This window comes from Etheostoma cragini, chromosome 5 (assembly GCF_013103735.1).
Source record: "Etheostoma cragini isolate CJK2018 chromosome 5, CSU_Ecrag_1.0, whole genome shotgun sequence".
Classification (NCBI taxonomy): domain Eukaryota; kingdom Metazoa; phylum Chordata; class Actinopteri; order Perciformes; family Percidae; genus Etheostoma; species Etheostoma cragini.
Window position 1 is genome coordinate 11281060 of NC_048411.1, and position 17154 is coordinate 11298213.

The 17154-nt window shown below is 39.3% G+C and overlaps 1 long non-coding RNA gene across 1 annotated transcript in view; it reads right to left on the minus strand.

Annotated features, from left to right (window-relative positions):
* Positions 1-1364: 1364 nt before the first annotated feature.
* The window catches only part of LOC117945363, a 16727-nt gene continuing 937 nt past the window's right edge, over positions 1365-17154 (minus strand). Inside the window, exons 2-4 of the long non-coding RNA XR_004656783.1 lie at positions 11910-11914; positions 11214-11221; positions 1365-1495 (exon numbers count right to left, since the gene is read on the minus strand). This is a non-coding gene — a long non-coding RNA (uncharacterized LOC117945363). The remainder of the gene's footprint in view (positions 1496-11213; positions 11222-11909; positions 11915-17154) is intronic.

Genomic DNA, 17154 nt, shown 5'->3' on the forward strand with positions numbered 1-17154 from the left:
GAAACATAGAGAAATAACCCAAAACTGAACATAGAAACCGGATAAAAACCAACCATAACACGTTTTTCTTTTTTAAAAAGTATTTCTTCTTCAACAAGAAGCTGCTGCTTACTCTGTACAGTATGAGCAATGTGTCTTCTCCATTTCCAAAATCTGTGATCAATACCGGGGTCTATATATCTACAAAGCCGTGAACATGCACTTATCCCAGCTATCTACACCTGGCTTGACATTGCTTTATCTTCTCATCTTGGCTCGGCAAACGTGCAACCACTTCAGCCGCGATGAGCGGATCACACTAATTCAAGCTGTGCTTTTTCAGTTATCCCTGATTTCTTCATTCTGTTTTCATGCAACAGCCCCCAGGTGGCCTTAGGAGGGATATTCTAGCTTGTGATGTCAACGAAATGCTCTGGCTTGACCCAGCCCAAAGAAGAAAGAAGAAGCACATGTTAACTGTTTTGATGTTTGTCCCTTTTACAGTAGTATTGTATACTGTAGTACAGTGCATTGTTGGCTGTATACTGTACAATGAACACATTGTATGGGCTTGAACATTGTGCTTTATATTTGTTACAGTACTGGCTGCACAATAGATTTTGACTGGTTGAAGGTTCATATAACAAAGAACAAGAATGACAGTATCATAGAGACAAAGGACAAGTTTCTGGGACGCAGGGTACAGTACTATATAGAAATAAGGGTACAAGGAGGAGGAAGAACATACAATTGCAAAGAGCAAAGCAGAGTAGTAATTTCTGATCAATTTTGAGCAACTTTGATAGAACATGTTTTAGTTCATCAAAAGACAATGATGGAAAAATATGTAATGTGTTTTGAGATTAAAAATGTACTTCTCTCTGAGAACTAGGTATACGTTTTGAACAATGTGGTTTTTATTTTTTGGTGTATTGTTTACCGACTGCTTGATAGTGCGTATCCTTTGGATTTGGATCACGTTGTTCATGATTTAAGAGCAGTGTTTGAATTTGAACACAGGTAAAACTGTTTTTTAAAGCGGAAGTTTTATTTTGCAAGGAATCACAGGTTTTGTAAATAGTCCTTGAAGATGAGGTTTTGTGAATGTTTTCCGAAAACGGAGCAAGGTTTCAGAAAGTGTGTTTCAGCAATTGAGAGAAACTGTAAGGCAAACTGCTGATTTTCATTCCTTCTTGTTTACCTAAAAAAACTATGTTATAAATTAAATTCATGTGAAAGAATTTCCCTCTTTTCTTTAAAGAAAATGTTGATTTGTGTGAAATCGCTAAAACTATTCCAACTGTAACGATGAACGTTGTATTTTCTGTATTGGTATTTTCTGTAATGCTAGTGTTCTGAGTGTGTGTTATCTCCAGCAGATGAGGCTTGTTCATAGTGTTTTGCTGCACTGAGCCTGTTTGAGACGTGTGAAGAGTTGTGTTGCTTGGAATGATTTTATGCAGGTGATGTGAACGGTTTAGCTCAGGTGACTTTTGGTAGTGCAGACTGTGGTTTGCTTGTGGCTTCAGTTGTCACCACTGTCGTTTAGCAATCGCAAAAACTGTAAAACAGTAAAAGCCAAACTTTCCCAAAAATAACTTCAAGTATATAAGGAAATGGGCACTTTTATGTGTTAGTTATTCACATTAAATGTTTTTTTATATTGGAAACAACTAGGCACTGAACTGAGGATTACCTCATAATAATCACCCTGTGGTGTTAAGCAATGTCTTTGGGTGGCACCACAGCATGGCTGCATGTGTCAGCTCACTGTTGGAAGGCAGAACAAAGTGAGAAAAAAAATAAACAAACCAACAAACAATGATGATTCAAGAGTGGGAGGATGATAAAAAACACAATTTAGTAACATTCAGAAAATAGAGGAGCTCAAAATTTCCCTTAAAGCACGGGTGCATTATATTGCCATTTATATATTTATATATACAGTATTTTTGGTGTTACTCAACATTACTCACTGCAGTCCTACCATTTGATGACTATATAAAAAACAAACACAAACAAAGTAATTCAACGATGATTACTATACAGTATGAACAAATTAATTTAGAATTTAATATATTTCATATACAAAAACCAACAACTCAATGTGTACTCCTGCATGAAGCCCATTGTATTAGAGGTTAAATGTAAATGTGCTGTATTTATATAGCGCTTTTCCAGTCTTAACAACTGCTTAAAGCGCTTCTACTTCTACAGGGAACATTCTCCATTCACACACAATCATACACTGTGGCCGGGGCTGCCGTACAAGGTGCCACCTGCTCATCAGATAAACATTCACACACATTCACACTCCGATGCGCAGCACCGGGGGCAACTCGGGGTTCAGTGCCTTGCCCAAGGACACTTCGACAATGACTGCAGGGGCGGGGATCGAACCACAACCTTCCGATTGGCAGGCAACCGCTCTACCACTGAGCCACAGCCGCCCATTTATATATGTTAAAGGACCACCTATAGATAAGATATGACTAAACACCTGAACACAGTCGATAGTAGTTACTGGGAAACAATGGCAGGTCTGTTCCTGCTTAGAAACCCATATGTCATCGACACATTTCTCACACACACACACACACACACACACACACACACACACACACACACACACACACACACAAACGTTTTAGCCGTTTTAAGAAACACACTGTACCAACACTTGCTTAGGTATATATTCCACGCATGAACTGTCAATGTAAACAATTCTCTAATGGTAATCTAACAAACTGTGCTTGTTTACAGACAAACTCTTGCATGCGTACACCCACAAACATGCTTACAGTATACAAAGAAGCACTGGGGATAAAGTTGAAGAAAATCACTCAAGATCAGAACAGTACTGACCAGCCGTTGTTTTCCCAGTCTCACCAAGTATTTCTTTATGCAACGAGTGTTGCAGGAGTTTTGACCTTTTTTTCTCCTCTTCATACACCCTGGAAGTAGGCAAAGTTGGGCCAGATATCCCTACACGGCTACAGACTGCGTACTGAGCCCCCTGCTCAGTTGGAGAGGGTTGGCTGTAAATATCTTGGGGTTCATATCACAGACGTGTGACAGACGGAGGGTTGCATTAAACAGCTATAGAGTTTATGTTGCTATGGACGCAGGATTCCAACCCCTTCTGTCCTGATCACCCTGTCGGGGCTGTATTCGCTATAACAACCGCCTCGCTCTACATTATCCCTTACATGTCTTTAAATTACAGGTAATGTTATAGTAGAGTATTATCCTAATGTGTTATTTTTAAAGTGTGGTACAGTGGCAGTAAACTTATTTATTTCCACGTCATATTTACTTCCCAACCAAAACTGCATATTGTAGCCTGAAACCTGTGAAGTCAGTTAAATATAGCCTGAAGTAAGTAAGTAAGTAACAAATAACATATTGTGGATCATGGTGCTGAAAGACTTGTTCTTCTTAGTGTGTACCTCGTATAACAAGCCATTATTTTTTATTACTCTGTTTTGTCCATGGTAATTTGATTTGGGAGGCTGAATGGGTGATATAGTCAGGTCTGTTCTGGTGTGTGTTAGCCTAGGGGGACTGAGGGGAGAGCATGTCAGCGGGAGAGGAGCAACAAGAGAGAGGGGAAGAGTGAGTAGCAGAGAGGGCAAAAATCCAATAGAAGGCTTGTCTAAGTTATGTACAATAGAATGCAAGCATGCAGCAAAAACAGACTGTAAAAAAACAGACAAAGTTAATGCAGACACAGAGAAAAAGCTGATGGGTGGTGATGGGAAACAGACTGCTGACCTCCCTCCGTGACTTCTGACCCCCTCTGTCACTCTGACAGGAAGTGTGCCCCTCTCCTGACAGGAAATAGACGTATAACCTCTGGATTTATGGGAGTCAGTAGTATCTTTGTCTAATTACAGTGTCTGGATTTATAGGAGGCTGTGTTAATTTCCCAGGAGACGGAAAAGACCCTCAGGATATCGTTGACATTTTAGTCTTGATGGGTATATTGAATGACTTTGTTGTAATTGTGACAGTTATTAGCTACTACAGTCAAGAATATATGTCATTCATTGCTCATACATTACAAACAACTTTTGATGTGATAAAATCTTTAAAGACTTGATGTTTTGTTGTTTGTTTGTTTTGATGTGTAGAAATCACAATTACTACAATGAACAGGAAGCTGAAGCTACTTTACGTATAAGTGGTTGTATTTGTTAGCAAGGAGCTTGGTCTTCTCCTTTCCTTTAACTGAGCTAGCTAGGAGAGCAGAACGTGGCCCAATCCCAAAGTCCAAATTTCTAAGGGCGTGAGGGTTTGAGTACACATTTACTTAGCACTTTCCTTGAGTCTGCATCGATTCAGACTTCACCAAAGGGAATAACCCACAGTTCAAAGTGTTGTGACGTTTACCGCGGCTGTCCCTCCCCATAAATCGAGCGCAGCTGTTAGTCACGCATGCGTCACTTTGCGACAAGTAGCCTACAAGATGCTAACGAGAGACTTAATGGACCTACTTAACAAAGTTCATTCACTGCTGGCTACAAGTTAGCATCAAACACAACAAAGGTTGTCCCTTGAATGGCGTTTTGAGCTAACGTTAGCAATCAAACAGCCATAGATAGCTAAAATCTTTTTGAAATGATTGCTAGCTTAGCTGCAAGCTAGCAATCAAACACGACAAAGGCTGTCACTTGAATGGCGTTTTGAGCTAACGTTAGCAATCAAACTATCATAGATAGCTAAAACGTTTTTGAAATAATTTACATATTCTGTTATTGTTTGTAATGATAAAGGTTTATTATTTCATGGATTTCACAAATTTCAGTATAACACGTTATGCCGTAAACGGTTTACATCTGAGCATAAGCGACTCGAACCTGCACTTAACTTACATCTGGGAGTGACAGTGGCGACCATCGGGAAATCTGGAAATACAAAAAGGTCAAAAAAGGTAAACAACAGCACGACCCATGACCACGGAATGATACAGACCTGTTGTCCAGCTTGTAAAACAAGAATTTGAAAAAATTTGGAACCAGCCAGCTGTCTCCTGGGCCTTGGCTGTATGGAAAGCAACAAATTTAAAATGAAAACACCCAAACCAGCAAGTGTCAGCACAACTTTGTTACTAAACGTTGCCAAGGTAACATGTGATCTTGTAAAGTGCAATCCCAATTCCATTTATACCTCTCTGCGCCCATGTGGGCTCACACACTCACTCACTTAGCACCTGAGATCAATTAAGTCTGAGTCTTTAGTCCTCGGGGCTCACTTTGGGATCGGGCCAGAGTGATACAGCAAAGCGATCCTTTATTTTATTCTTTGTTTATCTTCCTGAGTAACAACTATTGATTAACTCCACTTTATAATTGCTGTCCAGAACTTTTCTAGCGGAAACAAGTAAACATTTTCTTTCCATTTTACAAATGTTTGCCAGGCTTTTTTTGTCGATCAGAGTAGTTCTGAAAAAGATTTGGATAGTGTTTACTGGGAACTTTGTAGTTTTACAAAGAAAACCGTCTGGCAGGATAGGCAAGACGGAGCCACAGAATAAAGGAGGAGAGGGAGGGATAAAAAGAGAGCGATGACACAGAGACATGCACTCAGTCAGCTCAGCAATAAACAGTAAAGTGGACCGCCTCATGGAGACAACAGAAAAATGTTCAATTAGATTTCAGCAGCGTTTGCCTCAGACCCAATACAGAGGTGAAGGGCCCTTGCTGATTGCAATCAGTCAGAGTGGCAGGAAAATTAGATTACTATTATACATACAAACTTGAATGAAATCTGTTTCCTTCCCTTCCTTCTCATTACTTTTTTCATTATTTTATCATCCCATTGGCTGTCAAAGGGTAAATATAGGTATAGAAAATATTACACCCAATTCAGTAGAACGGTAATGATATTTCGTGACTTTCTTGACTCCCGGAGAATGGAGAAGTTGTTTACGAAGACGAGATTAGATTACTAAGGAAAAGTGTATATTGTTCTTCTGAAGCAGACTATGTGACTTTGTTATTTCCTGAATGCAGTTAAACTGTTACTGAGTTTGCTTGAAAGGCAAAGAATCCTCAATCATTTAAAGAGGCCTGTGAAAACACTTTTAAGGCTGTGGAGTAAAAATAAATGACACTTTTTACGAGATGTTCGCAGCACCTATTTTTCAAAAAGATGGAATCATGCTTGTTGCTATGGATACCAGTCGGAGCTATAATTACTGTAATGTCGGTTAATGACATATTCAAGTTACTTCCACTTGCAGATGGGTTTTCTGGCATTTTGTTTCATTCACTATAGGGTGAAGATGAAAAGGAAGCTACTGGATCTCACTCCTACATCGAAAGCAGTTTATCTTTGTTATCCTGAAGGACCCTAGCACACACCTGTGTCCAAGTAAAAATGTAGAAACACACATACAGCCCCATGAGAGCTGTTTTCGGTGGGAGTATCCAGCAATAACATGGTGAAAACTGCCCATGCTGACATTCATTGCAGTAGACTGATTCAGTTTTTGTTGGCATTGAAGGGCAAACTGGGCAAAGGCACTACCAGTCGGGGATTTCTCCTGGCAGCCTAAGTTCTGGCCATATCCTCCCCGCTGCAGCTGCAGCCTCCCTTGGCCTCTCTTTGATCTGAATATCGACACGGCTGAATATCAGAATAACATTGTAAGAATATGTACAGTGTAAAAACATATTTCCCATAACATCCTGATGTTGGTGATGGATCAGTAGCTAGTTTGCAATACAAGAGGCATTGCGCCCACAGCTGCCAGGCATGAAGGAGCAGTGTAGTTTGTGTAGTGATGTGATTGGACAACGGAAGTAGAGGTGATTTTGCAGCTAATGCAGGCTTAGGCCCAGAGACAAAGAAAACATTAGTAAGAACAGCTTGTCCCTCATTTAGATAGATAGATAGAAACATGGTTTAAAATAACTTAATTTGCCCTTTAAGGTTAAGGAGTTTTGGGGCTGTCAATCCCTCTGAAGGATGAAGCATTTGTATACAGCCTTAAAAAAGACTCAACTCACAGCAAAAAAAGTGAGGATAATGTTGTTGTTTATTTGTGATGACAAAACTGACAAAAAAAAAAATCACAAGGGGAGTAGCTGCTTGCTTGGCATGTGAAGGAATTGACAAGATGTCTCTAACCATTTTTGAGGTTCTTGTCCATCACATGCATTCGTAACACACACCACAGCATCGTCACATTCTGCTGCTGGATGTTTCAGAGCTTTCTATATTATTGTCAGGTAATTTTCTTCTTACCAGGGGGGTGTTTGCGTATGTTGCCAGGCAACAGTCAGTCACCTAACGACATCCACCCAGTCTTGATGGTGCCGATTGGCTGAGTTTTTCAAACTCTTAATACTAAGGATAGGGTTGTTTTTCCAACTTTAACTTTGAAAATTGCACACTTAGCCATGAATATGAATAGTTATACATTAAATAAATCCTTTTATGTTCTTCCTCATATTAAAACTAGACACTCTCATTCCCTACTTTGTGGTCACTAACTTCTCAATCCCCCACTCCTTCAAGGGAGTCTAAACACTTGTCTCACAATGTGTATTTAACCTTGAAAAAAACTCATTTCTCATTTCCACAATCAGTCTCTCTTCCACACAGAGAGGGAAGCAGTTTGTATAAGCAGATAATGAGTGACTCTTCAGATAACTCGCCCCCCCGATTTATGATGCAGCTGTCAGGTCCGCCAGTTAGTGGTGATTGACGACGCACAATGATAGCGTTGCAACACTGAGCATTCGGGTCAATGGTGTTCGATAAAGAAAACATCTGTTTTCGTTGTGGAAAAACTCCACAATGATGAAAACGTGTTTCTTCTTGGATTTGCTTGCCTCTCCCACCGATTTCTGAGCCTACATCATCTTCCTATGCAAGTTTACAACATCATAACACAGATCAATACTTATTCTATTATAGCTATATTGTGGTGGCATCTGAAAATGGTTTGTACCATGCCAGTGTTTCTGTTATACGTGTTTTCATGTGAACGCATCCGGGCTGGCGAGCTGATTGTTGGATTCAGGTTTTTGCTGTATATATAAACATACGCTGTATACACTATAGGACACTACACTTCACTTGACAGCAGGTAACATGAGCCTACCGTTTGCTATTAGCCGTATTAAACACGGTGTAAAGGGTGTCTGTATTTCACTGTAGAAGATTCCAACTTTGGGACATTAAGCAGTGTGCAGCTGCCATTGTTGGAAAAACAACACAGACAAGTTTCAAGTTCACTTGAAACTAGTAAGCCTCAAAGATCAAGGCAATCAAAGTTATTATAAAATACCCTATTCCCCCCTTTTTTAAGTATCGGTTCAGGCACCGGCACCATTTAAAAAATATTTCAGCACCAGTATCAGAGAACCTAAATATATAACTGTGTTCAGAAATGCTGAAACCTGGTGTTGTACACAGCTAGAAGTCAAAGCAGGTTAAAGAGTAAGGAAGGTTAAAGAGGAGTGAGCAAACCATATCAGCCTTAAATAGTGACAGGGTGTCTCTATGTTTCTTTGCAAACAATGGTTTTGTCATGTGAAAAGTACTGCATAAGAAAAAAGTATTTTTATAATGCATGCTGTAGCTTTTTTAGGTTGGAAGCTGCTACTTTTAAACTAAACAAATGTAGAGAAATATCACTAAGTGATGTGAGAGAGCCTCCATCATGGCATTTTAAGTAAAGGCAGCCAAGTGCTCCCTTCTCTCATATGCTGAAAAACGTGTTTTATCAATAAAAGATTATTCAATTACATAATAACACAGTGCTGTTATCACATGTTCTACATAACTGCTTGGCTTCAGATGACATAAATGCATCTTTTTTTGAGAGATGTCAAAGCTTCACTTATATTCTGACTGACTGCTGGGTTTGAATATTGCAACTGTGTAACAATATTATGATAAACACACCTAGTCAGCCAATCTGACCACAATTGATGGATACATCAAAACAGATTTAGAAAACACACATAAGTGTGTGTGTGAAAGAGAAAGAGAGACAGTGTGAGTGAGTGAGTGAGTGAGTGAGAGAAAGAGAGAGAACAGGACGGAAGTATTTATTTGTGTGAAGGAAAGAAAAAAGATGACAAGGTTGAACAACTATAAGGCAGCGAAGGATAGGGAGCAATAGCAGAGGATAGAGAGGAAGTGGATTGCATGATGGGTAGAAAAAAAACCAGATAGGGATGGGGAGACAGGAGGTCCCCACTGAGACAGACATGTCACACACCAGTGAGCCTGACACACGGAGAGGGAATATCACATTTCTCTCCCTTTTTCATAATATCTATATCTCCTTTGCTTTCTTAGTCATCTTTTTTCCTTTTCAGCTGAAGAAAAAGTATAATAAATGGCACTCAAAGAATTATTGTTGGGTCCTTTTGAATAGCGTCTCTCCACCTTTCAAAGGCTGCTGCTCCATAATGCATGCCTTTACGCATAACTTCCCTCTTGATTTCCCTGTCACTTTGCGCATTTCAACTCTATTTCTCTATACATAATTACATTATTGTTTATTATAGTTACGTTATGCTGAATTTGGCCTTTGCGATCACCCACACTCACATGCTCAAACTTGCACACAGAAGCTCACAAACACACGCGTATGGGCGCCACAGAGCGTTTGGCTCGTACTGGGAATTACCTGTTTACCTCATTAACAGCACTTGGCTGGAGGCATAAGATATGCAAACCAGGAAGAACAAAATAAACAACGCAAAAATAAAATATTTCCCTCCCAACCTCCTCTAGAGAAAAAAACATTTCCCTATGACTGGTAAAGCGAAGAAGAAGCAATGGAAAAAGGTGAGACACTTTAAAGTATTTTGTTTGAAAAAAAATATCTGATATTTCTAAGTAAGTCTCTACGTGGCAAAAGATTAAATTATAAAACTATAGCAGAGTCATGGCTTTGATTTTTTTCCCTCTGAAGCCACATGAGGTAGTGTAGCATGTCTTTTGACAAGATGTGCTTTTCTTTCCCCATATCTGAAAAAGTGGGCCTTTCTTCTTATTTTACGTTTGCTTCATGTTCACACACCATGAAGTCTGTAGGAGGAAAAAACAATTAGGAGGCTGTATTACAAAAATACTCAGTGAGACAGTCTAAAATCAGTTAAGAGGAATGCAGCCAGTGTGCATGTGTTTGTGTGTGTATATGTGTGTGTGTGTGTGTGTGTGTGTGCGTGTGTAAACTATATAGCTCCCCCATATCAGTCTCCTTCCTGTGGAACCAGCACCACCCCTGAGACTGATAACTTTTTGTTTTGTTTAAACTGTTCTAATCAATGTGTGTGTGTGTGTGCGTGTGTGTGTGTGTGTGTGTGTGTGTGTGTGTGTGTGTCTCTAGTGTCAGCATAGGTCTGTGTCTTTACTTTAATCTCTTTTTGATCAACACAGGGGATATTAACCAGACCCAGGAAAAGCACTAAATAACACACACAAATGATTACACTATCTTGCACATACTCTGAGGCCCCCAAACACACATCCACACACACCCACGCACACTAGAAAAAGTCTACACAAACACTTATTCAGGCAAACCCCCTCAAATCCACCCACACTGATGCAGACACCCCAAGTGAAACGTACTGATGAAAAGACCGTGAAACTGGCTTAACAAGACCAATTCACAGACAGATCCAATAGTCACACTAACTCTTTTACATAGTATAAAGAGCTCTTTCACCCTGTAATACAAGGCAAAAGAATTAAACATGACCATATGTGCCTTTAAAACAAAAGAGGCCAGCTGAGGTTTTTGTTTCAGGCCTGTTACAGATGCTACTAATGTGTCACCCCATTACACACAGATACAAGGGCATGTGCATGCATATATGCATACTCAATCTCAGACTTTTGATTTTGTATTTGAAGTCACACAAACACATACAGGCCCACAACTACACCCAGTGAAAAAGTCACACTGACATATTAGAACGAGGCCAATGGTCGGACACAGATTTAGGCTCGGTAATTTAACTAAACAAAGCCAACTAATGGAAGTCACCTCAATTGAGCATGAACAATAGCTTTCTATAGTTGGATTTGATATAATCCAGATGGTACATGGGACGTAAAGGCTGAGCAAAAGTAGAAGAGTAATGCAGTCAATAATAGCCCATTATCAAGCTTTAAATTCTCTGTATAATTCTCAGTGTAAATGTTGGGCTAAAAAACCCATATAATAAGAAAATGGTAAAATGAAGCAGGATTGTACACACGGTTTAGCCTAGCATGATGCCTGCAAGTAATAGTTTTGGTTTCAAAGCAATTCAAAGCGTATTTTTCTATAACATGAAATACTTGTGATTAAATAAGCATGATCAAAGTCGACCGATTGGTGCATCGATAGATGTGACATCACCCTTTTCTAAACTGAGCCGCTTTGCCCATCCAGGTTCACATTCCCTGTTAAACTGGGCATCAGTATTGACATTTGTACTAGTAAGCATGACTGTGATCTGTCTCTAACCGCAAACAAGCTGTTTTATTGAAAGTAAATTCACTGAGTTTTTTTTTAATGACGAATAAGTTCAATACAATGCGAGGATTCCAATTTGTTTTCACTCAAATTAATCTTCATATTATTAGAATCGGATTCATGAATCTTTGCAAAAACTTAAGGATAACTTTGCTTGAATATAAAGCACTGAATGGATTCACACTACAATATATGTTGGTCGTGCTTAGAAGCTATGAGTCAAACCGAGCCCTCAGTAGGGTCCGTCCGATGAATGATGTCAACCTTTCCTTGGGAGAGCGAGAGCTACTGGTACATTTACAAATGCACTTATTTTTTAAGTCTATGAAATCCACTCATTTTAAGATGCCAGACATTCTTTATTCTTTATGGTGGTAGATATAGCTCCTGTAGATAAGTTATAAGAAGGCTCTAATGATTTATTTTTGATTAACACAAGTGCTGTCAGTAAACCTGTTATTAACGGCGTTAACGCAAGCCCCTGTTAACGGTTAACGTTCTTTTTTTGCTTAGCAAACTTTTTAGTTTTCTTTTACATGCTGTTGCAACAACTAGTAATGTTAGAAAAACTACAACACCACACCAGATCTAGCAAGACTGGAAACAAAACAACTGGCACGCAGCACCCACTTGTTTGGGCTTGCGAGCCGGCCAGAGAGTAGTAACGTTACGTTTTAAGTGGATGGCGAGCGTGAGATGCTAAAATGGACGCTAATAAAATTCTGAATGGAAGTTTACTTTTTTTTAAGTTACCAAATGGTTCAGTTGACAAGGCCAAAGTGATCTTTGTGTTTTGTCGTTGATTGACTGAGCTATCGCAGCACGTCCAGTCTGAAATATAACTTGATGAATAAGTAAGTAGTAGGCTTTCCTTTTATTGGTAGACTTACCGTTTCTACAAGTTCTCACTTGTTCAAGTAAATTAGTTTATGAATTCGCATTAAAAAAGTCTTTCTTTTGGGCACCTGGGTAACTCACCTTGCAGAGCAGGCGCCCATATATAGAGGTTTACTATATAGATTCAGGTTCAACTCCGTCCTGCCGCCCTTCCCTGCATGTCATTCCGCTGTCCTGCCGAAATGAAGGCCTACAAAAATGCAAAAAAATAATCTTTAAAAAACTAAGTCTTTACACTGCAACTGTAGCTACATATGTTAGCAAAGTCAAAGTACTCATTTTAAGGTTACTGACTTTGCAGACGCCAAAACAAGGATACAGTTACAGTATTTACATAGCTTTGTAGTGCACAAGGACGGATTTGGTTTATATTGACTGGCTAACACAGTACCTGCAACATTCAGTGAAGAGTGAGTGGAGGGCTTTGCATGTCCTAAAACTAATCAATATAGCTTTATCAAAGCACATTGCTGAAATATAGTGCAATCATGTTACAAGAAAAAAAAGAAAAAAAAAGAGTTAGTTTGGCTCTTTGGTTTTAAAGTTGCTTTTTTTAAAGAGGAACATTGGTATGAAATTTGGATACAAGGTCTTACAAGAACAATAATTTCAACAGTAACAAAAGTCAAATGGTACAACAATAAATGTATTTGATGCACAGTCACTGTTGGACTGAAGCAAGATACTGATCCATGACTCTAACCACAGAGCCAGTGTAGCAAGACAGTAAAAATGTGATCCGCAGCAGCAGTCATCCTGGCGCCGGCCGGAAGATAGTGGCCCTTGATAATAGCCCCAGAGCCTGTGTAGCAAGTTAGGGACGCATCCAGGCGAGGTGTCACCCAGTTGGAATGAGTAGCATTTAGTGCCGAGGCATTTCAAGCTGTTCAATAAAAGCTTTCAATCGCCTTGAGTCCCAAAAAGTTTTTTTGAAAAGTAAGACTGTTTTTCTCTTTATGAAGAATGGAAAGTAAAACGAGATCCGTGTGTGAATCAAAGGTGTCTACAGCTGGTTGTTAAATTTACAGAGAAAATATCCCGTTCACATTTCCACCCCTCCTGAAATGAACTCAGACGGCAGTGGCCTGCAATATACTTATTTTTTATTATTCTTATTCACTTATTCTTGTTGTTTTTGCATGATTCCCATTTACACTCCACACCACACATTGGAATTTGAATAATTACTTAAAAAGTTAAAAGCTAAAAACCAGGACTTAAACCTGGTATATTTGGCAGTGGCCAGTGTTTACCATTGAGCTCACATACACTAAGCTGCGAGGTTTTTAGGTCCATAGCTAAAAGTAACGCAATCTGCATCAATAGCAATGCAATCAATTGTAACTTCATGGAGGTTAGAATAAACACTTTGTGTTGACTGAATGACCATTTTGGAGGCTGTTGTTTATGTAGCTGTCACATTTTACTGCATTATACTGGTGTGTTTTGGATATGTAGATTACCTTCATTTACATAAATGGGCTGCACAAAATAAGAGAAAACCTCTCATAAGAAAACCAAATGAACAAACTTCATGGTTCACTATATGCCCCCCATATCAAAACAGGTTAGACCAGGCTAAAATAAAATGAAATGAGCGGACAGTATGTGTATGTGTGTACTTGCCAGGCTTTGAAATAAATGCAAACGTTCCTTTCCAGTATTCCACAGGCTGAAGGCAATTATCTGCTTTTATCTAAGAGGTAAATACCAAACTTAAAACCCGCACCTGCTGCGCACAAACACCCTCAATCCATAGTCTTCATGTGTGTGAAAGTGTGTGTCAACTATCTTCATTTGAAGGCTGGTACAACTACCTACAGTAGGCTTCACAACTGAGGTACAACTAATCGACAGCATTTATTTCTTTAGATCAGTATTTTGGTATAAAAGTGCATACTACAACAGCATGCAAACGCTGCATGTAGGTACACACAGAACACCAGACCCAATCATAAACACACAGAAAGACAAAATACAGCAGCAAGGTTTATGTGTGTGATTTGGACCTTTTTCCTCTCCTCTGTTTTGTTTTTCTTTCTCAGCTGTGCCCCTGTATCTTCTGTTTAATGTCTTTCAGTCTTGATTATGTCACTGCTTTACTTCCTGTTTCTTAATTTTTGCTGTACTGTGGGATATTAATGTAAGTGATGTGCATTTGCCATATGAGTTGCTACAGGGCATTGTGGGTATGGTAATATATTTCCGAATTGTATACAATCTACACACAATGCAGTTGCATGTTTTCCCGAGCTGGAATTTACCGGAAGGACATAAAAGGACTTTGAATCTCAATATCCTAATAGAATCACCAAGAGTTTCTGTTTCCAGGCAACAGTGACAATGTAATTTCCATGCAGCTGAGCTGCTTCATCTTGGACACATACTGTACATGCAAAAATAGATATTGTGTTACTGGTGTTGTTATTTTAACAAACATTGACGTTAAGGCCAATAAACCCCCCTAATTAGATGAAGAGCTGGCTGTCTCGTTGACTCATTAATAATACACACAAACTTGTATTACCCCGCAAATTAAGCTGCAATAAAATCAGTGTGAACTAGGCTCTTAAAGAAGCAATCAGATGTTGATAAAAATTCCTCAATTATCACAAAACCCTCTCTTCAGTCAGACAGTCTTGAGGGAGTGTTAGTCTTTATCAACTCTTTCACATGAGGAAACACAGCCAACAGCAAGTTATTAGCACCTTTCAAAGCCACACATCACAGAGTGCAAGACAATAATAAAACCAAGCAAGAAAAACACTAGGAAAGGGAGAAAAAGGATACACAATATGCCAATTTAATGCAAAACTCAATACATTACACTAAGAAGGGATAACATGAATTAAGGCAATGCGCACTACCAGTAGTCATGTGAGCCATAATTAGTATAAACACATTGATTGGTGCCACTTTAAGTTGTGTACTGCCAAGAAACTTGGCCATGACAATTTAAGCTCTTAAATTAGGCTACTAGATGTTTGTTTGCTTGGCTAGTTAGTTGGGTAAACATTTAGTTGATTGGTTTATTACTATGATAAGTGTCAATAGTTCAGTCCATTATAAAACTGTGGAAATAAATTATAAAAAGGAGAGAAATGTCTTAACTTGGATTTTGCAATTAGTTTGAAAAAATGCATTCACTGTGGACCAACTTTACTGGCGTACACACATAAATCTGGCATGTACACTACTTGGTGTTCAAAATGCTTTAGTGAGTTGAAATCGATATGCAGTCTACTGTACATGCAGGTATACCCACGCACATGTGTGTGTGTGTGTGTGTGTGTGTGTGTGTGTGTGTGTGTGAGAGTGCATGTGTGAGTGAGTGCATGCGTGTGTGCGGATGCGCACATATGCCTGTGCATGTTTAAGGCATCTGTAAATACATTTTGCATTTAGTGTATTATAAGAAGAGATTGAGCTTGTGTCTGCATGTGGAAGAGTCCGGTCTTCTTCCTTCTGGCAACTTGTGAACTGTTGGAAGGTCAGCCAGGCCTGAGAGACATGACACAGATACAGCGGAGGCTAAAGCGGGAGATGGCCTGACTCTCTCACCACTCAGTTGTGCTTGGCCACCCATCTGTGGTTTTAAGTTCGACAAGACGGGGTGGAGGAAGAGGAGACAAATGATGATGAAGAGGAGGAAGATTAGAGAAAAGAGGCAGGAAGTAGCAGAGGAGGATGTGCATAGAGAAGAAGCCAAGGTGGTAAGGAGGGTGAAAAAGCAGTGAAGGTAGCTTGGTTTCTCTGTTTTCATCAAATCAGCATGATGTCTCAGTATCCACCAATGTTAAACTCTACGGTTGTGCATTTAATCAAAATGTAATCGTGATTTTGGTTGTACAGCAACAATTTTCGGTTTCACATTTTAAGTCTTGTTTTATCTTCTGTTCTGAAGGGTAATTATAAAAGTTTAATGGGAAAAGCATTAAAGGAAGTTTCACAGTTCGAGGTGTTTCCCTGTTGATTTGTTTAACTGTTTCATTGTTTTTTAAGTTCAACATATTTCCAAAAGTAAATGAGTCAATGAGATATATGATCGCAAATTCAATATTGATCAAATTTTTTAAAACAATGGAGCAGCCCTACTAAATTCATAAAAAATTGGGAAGTCATTTGGGAACCAAATCACATGGAGAAAAAGAAAAAGGTGGAAAGAAATACATAGTGGGAAAAGAGAAGGAAGAGTTAGGACTCGGAAGAGCTGCGGAACACCAACAGAAAACGAGTAAGGAAGTTAAGAAATACTATTTGTGACATCAAGGCCAAATGTCAAAAGTCCTGACACGGAGTCACAACCAAATATTGACAGCCCTGACTGACTGAAGTGTTAATCATTGCCTATACAAGGACGAATGAGACCCCAGGCCTGCAAGACACAAAAATCAATAAAAGTGCTCACACACTGTTTGAGAACAATTTCCACTCTTCAATTCAAATGTTTTCTTCATACATCAACTGAGTTTTTTCATTAAGACAGAGCAAAGACGTGCAAATATGACGTTTGCCAATATAAATGTTCTGACATGTCCAGCTGATCAGACCTCCACATCTCCAGGCTGAGTGCTCAGCTGACTCTGCCACGCCACGCTGACAGCCGATTGCTCTCTGTCAAATCAGATGGTCTAATTAAATGACCCATTAACCCATAGTGCCGCTACACATTCACATTCAAATTCACCCACTCAACCTGTGTTTACAGCTTCCTCTATTCCCTGATTGGTAATGGTCTTGTATTTTGTCAGTAATGGTTTAGAAGTGCTAAGATATATATATAT